The 11,481-nt window shown below is 34.1% G+C and overlaps 1 pseudogene; it reads left to right on the top strand.

The window, feature by feature from the left end:
* The first annotated feature begins 1,361 nt into the window (after positions 1 to 1,361).
* Positions 1,362 to 2,151, top strand: LOC149576165 (dirigent protein 23 pseudogene; annotated as a pseudogene).
* The last annotated feature ends 9,330 nt before the right edge of the window (positions 2,152 to 11,481 follow it).

The raw sequence follows: 11,481 nt of genomic DNA, 5'->3' as shown, positions 1-11,481 counted from the left end.
TAAGACCATACTAGGAAAAAAATAGTATATAGTATTTTTTTATTATATTATGGTAAACACTATTTTTTTTAGCATTGCTAACTTCCATAAAAAAATCACCATGTCCTAAATCATTTAATATGGTTAAGACACCTTTATAAATTATTCATTTGGATGTATGTGGTTCACTGGATGTCCTCTTTAAATATATCTCAATTTGTGTTTCCTCCATTATTGTTGTCTCAAGATATACTTGAATGTATTATTATGCATTCACTTAACCTTTCTAAAACATCAAAACTTGTTGAAAACTAGTAGAAGAATCTCCCTTTGTTGCGAATGCTCACATAGTATGATGAGAGTTTTTATATTTGTAGCTTTTGGGGGTATGTATCTTATATTTGTGTTGGAAATGGTACTAGTAGGCATGTAGATCCTTACTTTACATACCCTAAAATCGTAAATTGTACATTGGATTTTAATACAAAAAATAGGCTTCTTCACATGGAGTTAAGAAATCAAAGTGGGGTTTTTGCCTTTTGGGTAGTTACAAAGAATGTAGGAGCATTTGATATGGGTAGAAAGGTCAACATGTAGTCATTCACGGGTCAACTCAAATAAATGTTTATAAACATGACAATTACCATGCATTACAACAACCTCAAAAAATTGCACAAATTATCTAGTACATATTTGTCTAATAATTGTTTGATCAATACTTAATGCACAAATACTTGAGTAATTGAGTATCACTAAAATTGCACATCTCCTTCAACTAAATATTATGATCTTGAATTCTAATACAAATGGATAGTTTAAATAGTACATATGAGATATTTTAGAAAACTTTTAATTATCGTATATTATATTTTTAATCTATATATATATATATATATATATATTATTAGAGGGTTCAGACTTGCGAGGCAACCTAGCGAGGCATGAAGCTTGCGAGCTACCAATCAGGCGATTCCTACCAGTCAAGTGATTTTGAGGCCGTGTCTGAAGTGATTTTGATGGCGTAAATGTCCCATAGTTCTTGGCTCTAAGCTGAAGAAGTTAATCCATATAGTAAACTTTTTAAAGATTGTAAATAAAAGTTAAGTAAGAAAAGAATGACTCGAAAAACATGTGCGAATCCTTCGCATACAATAAACATAATTGGTACCCATATTTTATTCTAACATGATCGTCCAGCTTCCTCGTTTCATGTGTAGACTTTTCCAGGCCCAATATAATATAATCTCTTTCATCCTTTCTCGCCGGTCACGCACAGAATAGTGGGGAAATTAACAACTTGTTTAAATAAATCCAGACATAATTGTTAGGTGGGTCAACTTTGCATTGCAAGGAGTTGGTATACTTACTTCACGGTTTAATGTTAATGGAGTTCGCACCGTCCAGAATATAGCATAATCAACCATTCTCCTCCTATAACAACTCCTTCAATCCCTGCCTTCTACACAAACCCATTTCTATCGATCCCTAGCAATGATGATGGGGGACTCGAAGAAGCATTTGGCAGCAGTACTTGCAGTGATAATTGCAATGTTATCCCTGCAATATTCTGCCCAAGCAGCATACCCACTGAAGGAGAAAATAACTCACCTGCAATTCTACTTCCATGACACAATTTCAGGGAAGAATGTGACGGCAGTGGAGGTGGCGTCGGCCCCATCGACAAAGACGTCGCCTACTGTGTTTGGAAAGGTGTTTGTGCTGGACGACCCATTGACAGAAGGGCCCGAGCCCACCTCCAAAATGGTTGGCAAAGCGCAGGGTCTCTACGCCTCCGCCAGTCAAGATCAGTTTCACCTGCTAATGGCGGTCACCTACGTTTTCAAAGGCGGGAAGTTCAACGGCAGTACGCTCGCTGTTGTGGGTAATAACGCCGTGCTTAGCGAGGTGAGAGAGATGCCGATAGTGGGAGGAAGTGGGAAGTTCAGACTGGCTCGGGGATACGCCCTCGCCCGAACTCACACCTTCGACCTCAAAACCGCCAATGCAATCGTTCATTACAATTTGACCATATATCATTTCTGATTATGCGCATACATTGTTTGCCCTAATTTTTCTTCTGCTTGTTTGGATTTTGGAATAACTTTTGGAAACTGAAACTGTTTTACCATTTTTTTCTTTTGGGTTCAATAAAGCTGGAATAAGTTTCATCCATTTTTATCTTTTGGGTTCAATAAAGATGGAATCACAATATGAGATAACGGAGTATATATCCAATCATAATACATCAGTTTTTTTAGAAAGTAAATGGGAAAATTTGTGCTTATAGAGTTGATCATATTGTTCATCAGATTCTTGTAGGATTGTTTAATCTGAAATATATTCTGTCAATGATAGCAGATTTCCACAATTCATGATATTGTATTTATGTTTTTGGGTACAATAATCAATTATACTTTGAACTTTAAGATCATACTCAATGATCTATTATTAGAATGAAAGAGCTATGATTATGAAGAAATGATCTATTTTATTTTGTCCGCTTATCTTTTCGGAGAGGATCTAATCTACCAGATTGAAGAATCCATATGACATTTCTACAATTCATGATAGTGTATTTATGATTTTGGGTACAATTGTATGTGAGCTTATTAATATGAATGTTTAATGTCATATTAAATGATCTTTTATCAGAGTAAGAGAGCTAAGATTATACAGAAATGATTTGTTTTATTTTATTGACTCTCTCTCAAGAGAGGATGTAATCAGTTATCTTAATATATTTATTTTCCTTGAGCTTAAAAGTGCAATAAAGATTATGTCTACTATAATCGAATTCATCTCGATGGGTTTCTTTTTGGTTCTATATTAGGCTTTTGTGATAAAGAACCAGTACAATATCGCTCCGAGTAGCGCTCTCTCCTCTCTATCGTCATGCATGAAATTCTTTTTTAGTCTTTTAAGCCATTCTATAATCTTAGATATTTCAAGCTTATAAAAATGGCACATGCCAAGAGGAAGTCAAAGTCAAATTGATTGTAGAAGATGTCATTGGCTTAACAGCCGAACATATGCATTAGATTTGACAGTTTTTATAATTAATTAATTAATTTTAAACTCGCATAACAGTAATTTTGTGGTTTTAAAATTAATTAATTAATTATAAACACTTTATCTATCCACACTTGATCTCACTATTTGTTGCGATCTCTCATTTAAGTGTGTACAAATATGTAATGGTGTAACAATAAGTATTGTCTCAATCATTTCTTTATAAAAGAATAGATTTATAGTTATTTACATTTTTATAATTTGTACTTAATATGTTTAAAATGTTATTCTTTAAAAATATTTTTCACATGTCTCATTGTCTACACTTGCATTAAACAATTTTTATGTTTTCTTTTTTTTATTTTATATATGATATGTTATCTTTATAGTTTGTATCTGTAAGAATTTGCCTTAGGGCATCACCCAAGACCAAGAAGCTCAATGACTAGCACAAAATAGACCAACAGAGTATGATCAGAATAACAATATGATATTCAATTGATTTATTTAGATGTAGTACACACTAGGAGTGCCTGTATATAAAGGCCTCTAGACTGACTAGGAGTCAGCACACTGATAAGTCTTACAACCAGGCACATGTCCATCAGGAGTAGATTATCCTTCATTAAGCATAGGAGTTAGTGCGATGATGAGAGGATAAGCCTACAAAGGTGTATCATATAAAATTATGTTGTAGACACCATGTGCTTAATTAAGAGTGCAAATAACTATGTTGTCAACATGACAACTCGAATAATTATGCAAACTCCAATGTTGTAGCCACCATGTGCTAAATTAGAGTTTCTTACTTGTGTGTTGTGAACATGACAACTCATATAAGTATGCAAACTCCTATGTGTCTAATCTAAGAAATAATAAAATAATGCATTTATTCTAAGTAAACTTAAGTAAAGCATAAATAATAATTATTTACACTATCACCCCCCCTTTAGTGCAACTTAGGGGAAGGCACCTAAGTCACAAAAGATATGAAGAAATGCATAATGGGTCCCAACTACTAGGCCATGTTAGGTACCCAAGCACAATGCAATCAAATGCAATGCAATCTCTCTGCAAAATGGAGAAAGAGGGAAAACCTCATGGAAAAAACCTGTAGTGCCTACCACTAAGTCGCATTTCTATCATCATTGCCAAACTCTTTTAGGCCAATTTATGTTGGATGATTAGTATTATTATTTTAGAGATTATCAGATGTTGTTTTACACTCAGTTTATTATATGATGAGATTACTTGGTACTCTATATTTCATGCATGTATGATGATTATACAATGTTTTTAGATATTGATGGTTTATTATCACATGTGCCTTCTTATGGCTACTTACCCCATACTGCATGTGTATGGTGTGCATGTTTGTTTTATTTATGTATGGTGTTTCTGATATGGTTAAGGAAGGGGGTCGTAGTCACCTGCTAGTCGGGATCTACACGATGCACCACTTCCTGCCATTGTCTGTTTAGATTAGAATATTGTGTTTGTACATGCGTGGATTTTATGCAGGTTGTAGGTACCGGGTATCGACTTTCCTGAATTGTCAGGATGACCGTACCCTATCGCATTGTCTCAATGGTAAGAGAGGGGAGATAAACTCTTAAGTCCAAATCCTAAACCCTTTAGCCAATTGTCCTAATTGATAATTAGGACAAGTATCTGAGTTAAGTACCCTCTGAATGCATCAAAGGATGTAATTTCGTGATTATAACCCTTTTTGTTTTGATTTAGTATGTGTTTCTCTATGTAGGGTTTTCGTATGTTGTTATATGAGTCCTTGCTGTGTTTTCTATTAATTAAGTCTAATTAAAAAGATTAATTAATGATTTAATTTAATAGAGAATTAATATGATATCTTTAATATTTAATTAATTGAGAAATTAATTAAATAAAAGAATTAAATTTGGAAATTAAAGTTCAAAGATAAATTTAGAACAGGATAATATTTATTTAATTTAATAATAATATATTTAGAGTTCATATTTAAATAAATGTTAAATATTATTGTTAATTAAATTAATTAAAAATGTTATCAATTAAGTTTCTAAAAGTAATTTAAAAAGTTGAAAGACATTAAATTATTAAAGGATTTTAGATCGCATGATCTAAGCATGAGTTTAAATTTGAGTAATAAATTAATTTAAAATAGAAGTCAAGTAGAATATTAAATAAAGTTATTTAATAAATCAACTTAATGTGCATAAAAGATGAATGCAAATTAAAAGAAAAGATAAGAAAGGTTAATTTGGAGTTAACTCAGTGGTGCAAAGAGTCTTCTCAGGTGAACGCACAATTAGTACCCCGATTTGAGGAGAAAATTGCTTATCACAACTTTGGGGTTTCATTCCTGAGAGGACGATTTGGGACACACGTATTTGGACAGGGATTTTTGGGAGACTACTTTTGGAAGCAAATTTCAGAAGGCTGAGACCAAGAAAGTTTTCCAGAGGAAGGATATTGAGGGAAGCGAATTCTCTTACAGTTCCTGGAGATTGCATAATAGCATCAGGATCAGGTAGGGTCTTGTGTTTTTTATTATCGATTTATTACGCAATTTTCTTTTCCTGTCTTCTTTGTGTCTGGAGTTTGTAAATCTGAATTCTCTGTGATAAATGTTTAACATTACAATATTGGAATTTATCAGATGCTTGTCAATAAACTTCTGTATACATGAGATTTAAATGGGAAAGGGTTGAATCTAATACCAAAATTCTAAATTAGAAGTTCGGATTGACTATATTTCTATACCAATTTAATGAAAGAGGCAATTCTTTAATATAATTATATATTATATATTAAGGAGGAATTGAGTTAGTTTATATATATATATATATAAACGAAATTAAATTTCATTTAAAAATTAAAAAATAAAATATATTTATAGAAATCGATTTAAAAACAAATCGTTGTTTTTAAAAAAATATATATAAATTAATGTCTTAAGTGGGGGGGAGGGAATCACCCCGTATCCACCCCCACTGCTGACAGCCGACAGTACCTGCATCGCAGGTACTACGATGGCAGGTACAGAGTACCTGCCGCCGCAGGCCCTGCGGCAGAGCCGATGGGCTTTAAACATGGGTTTGAAAGGCTGTTTGGTTATTTCATTTTTTTATATTTATAAATTTTATTATTTATAAAAAAACAAATTTTATTTTAATTAAAATTTTTAATTAATAAATTTTTAATATATATTAATTAATTAATATTTTAATCTTTATTAATATTTAATAATTAAATAATAATACATTTAACATAGTTTGTAAATATTAATTTATTAATAATTTTGGGTTAAATATTAATAAATTAACAATTAATAAATAGATTAAAATAAGTAATTAGAACAAATGATTATTGATTAACTTAATTAAAATTAGTTTAATTAAAGTTAATTAATAATGAATATTAATTGATTAAATGGTAGATTTGGAATATTGACTTAATGGAAGTTATTATAGAAATGGGTTAATCGTAAGGGGTAGTTATGAAAACCTAGTTACTTGAATTCGACGTTAATCTAAAACATAAACCTTACCTTAACTCAATAATATACTTTCAAATCCAATCTTTGAGACTTTGATGTTTTCTTTGTGCTTTGACTATTATGGGGTTGGTTTAGCGTTGACCAGTTTAGGTTGTTACCAGAGGCTCGGGGTGGTGAATGTGATGTCATGATGATTTGGTCTCGATCTTTCTTAACACGACCATGGTAATGTGATGAAGTGCTCTATGGCATGATTGTATTTACTGTTTTTTATTACTTTCCAGTTCCTTGTGTGAAGCTGAGGTGTATGTATTTGAGATACCTAACTTAACCATTATTGAGTCACGATAAGTTATATTTGATAACCACTTTTAGTCTCGATCAGTTATACTTGGATTGCTTTTCGGTCGCTTGAGAGGACTGAAGTGTTTGTTATATTCTTGATGATGTCATGTTTTGACTTGACCATTTTGGAGTCTTCGATCAATAGTGTAATTTACTATTGGGATACTTTCTGGTTGCTCATTGGAGAACCATTGGATTTTGTGATTTATCATTGATGCCTTCAGTTGCTGATAAAGAACTGTCGTGATCATATGATATTTATTTGATGCTTATCTGTTGCTCATGAAGAACTGATGTAATTTTGTGGCTTATCTTTTATGATGTTTTTCAGTTGCTTGTATAGGACTGAGGTGATTTTATTATGATCTTTGATTTGTGATTTCATGAGCCTAGGGTAGGTTATCTATGTGTAGAGTTGGGAAGTGGCTTGCAATGGGGATCGAGGCCCTAAGAGGCTGCCTGGAGTAACCCATTATAAGTTGTTTTAATAAGTGAAAATATTTACACTAAATGAGGGAAAATGAACCTAACAAGATAATTGTATGTTCTCTCCCATGCCTTGAGTGCTAGTACAGACTAGGATGGGGTAAAGAGAACACTTGGTTACGACCTTGCACTCCATAGTATGCCTCATCAGTACGAGAGGATACTAGTGGCCGCAGGGATTGCTCGGATAACTTCTACGTGACTATTGCGATGACACTTTCTCGCTTGCATATTAGGTTTCCTACATGTCTTGTGGTACCTCTGGGATTTAGATGTCGATCTTTTTAGGAACCCTTGAGTTAGCATACTTATAGGATTTCCTGGACTTAGAGAGTATTTATGATTATAGGTTTTGTTATCCTATTTGGGACTCGAGACTATCTCCTCAGCGCGGTGGGAGTGGACCATTTAGGTTCCACGTGGTTGGGTGGTAGTGCTTTTACTCTTACCATTGAGATCCGTTCCGTGGTCTCCATGGCTAGAGTTTTCGTGATTGGCATTTACCTTCACTATGTTCTTGGATTATTATGATGGATGGTTAGATTTTATGTTAGATGTTTTATCATTATGGATGTATGGGCGTATCAAGTATAGTGAATAGTTTTGTATATATTTTTACTATACTTTGTATCATGGATTTGAGGATGTTGTATCTTTATCTTTACATATGTATATTCTTTTAAGCCTTTCATACCTTGTGACTTGTACAGTGGATGATTGAGCATTCTGAATTAATTGCCGAGAGGCATTCGGAACAAATGTATATTATGGACATGGGACTTTCTGATTATTCTTTCATATGTATGTGATAGTTGTTAGACTTAGAATTAATTAAATTTAAACGTGACTCAACGTCTTGGGATCTTTAAGAAATGTAACTTACAATGTATGTTGTCGATGATTACATGGTATTGCTTCCGCTACTACGTGTTTGATGTGTATGTTATACTTTCTTACTTTTTTTTAAAAAAAAAAATGTTTAGCAAACTTAGTGAAACTTTAGGTTAATTCTTTTGGATCCCTTGGCGGGGCGTTACATCTGGTATCAGAGCCCAAGTTTCTACATTGGGAGCTCTGGGTATATTGGAACGCCACTAGTATTAACTAGTTGAACAAAAATGAAAACTTTAAACTATCATGTGTATCTCTTTCAAACTAAAACTTGAAACTAGTTGAACTGAAACACGATGCAAACTATTAGTTACCTATTTTTCAAATTTCAACACTTAGACTTCAAACTGAAATTATACTTAAACTGAAATTATAGGTAAACTAAAAATTGAAACTATCTTGTTTGCAAAACATGTGTCTTTTATCTATGTGTTTCAGTAGTATGTTTAATGGTTATTTTAGCATCTTGTGTCTTGGATATTATTGTAGGATGATATCTGGGATGAGATCTTCCGTTAGAGGCCGTAGCCTTGGCCATGGTAGAGGCCATGGACAAGGCAGAGGTATTAGTGTTCATGAGTCTATCCACGAGAGCCCCATTTAGGAAGAGAATAGGGAAGAGCATGTCAGTGAGCATCAGGAAGAGAACCATAGGGAGGAACATGCTCACTTTGAGGATGTTGACATGAGGCAAATGATACGAACCATCATTGATCGCCTACCTCCTGTTCATGATCAGGATAGAGCACATCGGGCAAGACATGAGCATAGACCTAGGTCTAGGAGCCCTCTGAGGGATCGACATAGATCCATTGTATCTTCACAGATGAAGGACCTTCAGAGGTCCAAGGTCAAGCCCTTTAATGGGCAGGGTTCTGGATATGTAGCTGAGCAGTGGCTTATTGCCCTTGACAGGATTTTTGCTATGCAGGACTTTGACAGTAATGTCAAAGCGAGGTTTGCTATCACCAACCTAGAGTTCTTTGGGGCCACCTAGTGGACTATTGAGGAAAAGAAGTTGGGCTTAACCATGAACAGTGTCACATGGGAGTTATTCTTAGAGAGCTTCCGTGAGCGATTCCTACCAGAGGAATGGAAGCAGCATAGAGCAGATGAGTTCCATAACCTGAGACAGTACACTATGACTGTTATAGAGTATGAGCGCAAGTTCTTTGAGCTCATGCCCTTTTCAAGATTCAGTGACAACCCAGCGCAGTTGGCACAACATTTCATTAGAGGTTTGAACAACCGTTTAATTGGGGGTGTTAAGCAGTTCGAACCTAAAACCCTCAAGGATGCGGTACATCGAGCCGTCCTTGTAGAGCAGAGTGTGAACTTAGGACATGGGGGTTTTGTAGGAGCACCTTCAACATCAGGATTGAAGGGTGGTCAGGGAATAGGTGGCAATAGGAAACCTCCTACTGGGGGTAATGAGCAGCAGGAAGGTACTTCTCCTCCAGCATAGAGTCGTGGCGGTGGTTCCAATACTAGAAACTATCACAATGCTCAGCACAACAAGCACATCCAGTATGACCAACCATCTCAGAGTGTTCAGTCTTATCCTAGTGGGGGTAGTTTCCAACAGTCTACTGGACCGAGAGTTCAGAGGAGCTTCAATGGAGAGTGTTTCTCATGTGGACAACGCGGACACAAGTCGTCTCATTGCCCTCAAGGGAAACCACAGTTCTCAGGCCAGAGACCCGGAGCTTCAGAACCTGCAGTTGGTGGCATGGATAGAGCCCAGAGAGTGTACTCAGTGGAGTCTTATCCTCCTACTAGGGGAAAGGGTCCAATGGGACCCGTACAGTGAGTCCTTAGTTTTTTCTTTTGTTGTAGGCTTCCAGGAGTAAGCCTAAGTCTAGGGGGGGTGGATGTAGTGCCTGCCCCTAAGTCGCATTTCTTTCAGCATTGCCAAACTCTTTTAGGCCAATTTATGTTGGATGATTAGTATAATTATTTTAGAGATTATCAGATGTTGTTTTACACTCAGTTTATTATATGATGAGATTACTTGATACTCTATATTTCATGCATGTATGATGATTATACAATGTTTTTAGATATTGATGGTTTATTATCACATGTGCCTTCTTATGGATACTTACCCCATACTGCATGTGTATGGTGTGGGTGTTTGTTTTATTTATGTATGGTGTTTCTAATGTGGTTAAGGAAGGGAGTTGTAGTCACCTGCTAGTTAGGATCTACACGATTCACCACTTCCTGCCATTGTCTGTTTAGATTAGAATATTGTGTTTGTACATGCGTGGATTTTATGCAGGTTGTAGGTACCGGGTATCGACTTCCCTGAATTGCCAGGATGAGCGTACCCTATCGCATTGTCTCAATGGTAAGAGAGGGGAGATAAACTCTTAAGTCCAAATCTTAAACCCTATAGCCAATTGTCCTAATTGATAATTACGACAAGTATCTGAGTTAAGTACCCTCCGAATGCATCAAAGGATGTAATTTCGTGATTATAACCCTTTTTGTTTTGATTTAGTATGTGTTTTTCTATGTAGGGTTTTTGTATGTTTTTATATGAGTCCTTGCTGTGTTTTCTATTAATTAAGTCTAATTAAATAGATTAATTAATGATTTAATTTAATAGAGAATTAATATGATATCTTTAATATTTAATTAATTGAGAAATTAATTAAATAAAAGAATTAAATTTGGAAATTAAATTTCAAAGATAAATTTAGAACAGGATAATATTTATTTAATTTAATAATAATATATTTAGAGTTTATTTTTAAATAAATGCTAAATATTATTGTTAATTAAATTAATTAAAAATGTTATCAATTAAGTTTCTAAAAGTAATTTAAAAAGTTGAAAGACATTAAATTATTAAAGGATTTTAGATCGCATGATCTAAGCATGAGTTTAAATTTGAGTAATAAATTAAAAGATTAAGTAATAGAAATTAATAATGTTATTTTAATTTCATAAAGTGCACATGAGATTAAAGTAATAAATTAATTTAAAATAGAAGTCAAGTAGAATATTAAATAAAGTTATTTAATAAATCAACTTAATGTGCATAAAAGATGAATGCAAATTAAAAGAAAATATAAGAAAGGTTAATTTGGAGTTAACTCAGTGGTGCAAAGAGTCTTCTCGGGTGAACGCACAATTAGTGCCCCGATTTGAGGAGAAAATTGCTTATAACAACTTTGGGGTTTCATTCCTGAGAGGAGGATTTGGGACACACGTATTTGGACGGGAATTTTTGGGAGACTACTTTTGGAAGCAAATTTCAGAAGGCTGAG

This window comes from Cupressus sempervirens, chromosome 1 (assembly GCF_028749045.1).
Source record: "Cupressus sempervirens isolate cs-2001-9-10 chromosome 1, ASM2874904v1, whole genome shotgun sequence".
NCBI lineage: Eukaryota > Viridiplantae > Streptophyta > Pinopsida > Cupressales > Cupressaceae > Cupressus > Cupressus sempervirens.
Note: the sequence above shows the minus strand (reverse complement) of the source record. Positions and strands in the feature narration are given on the sequence as shown.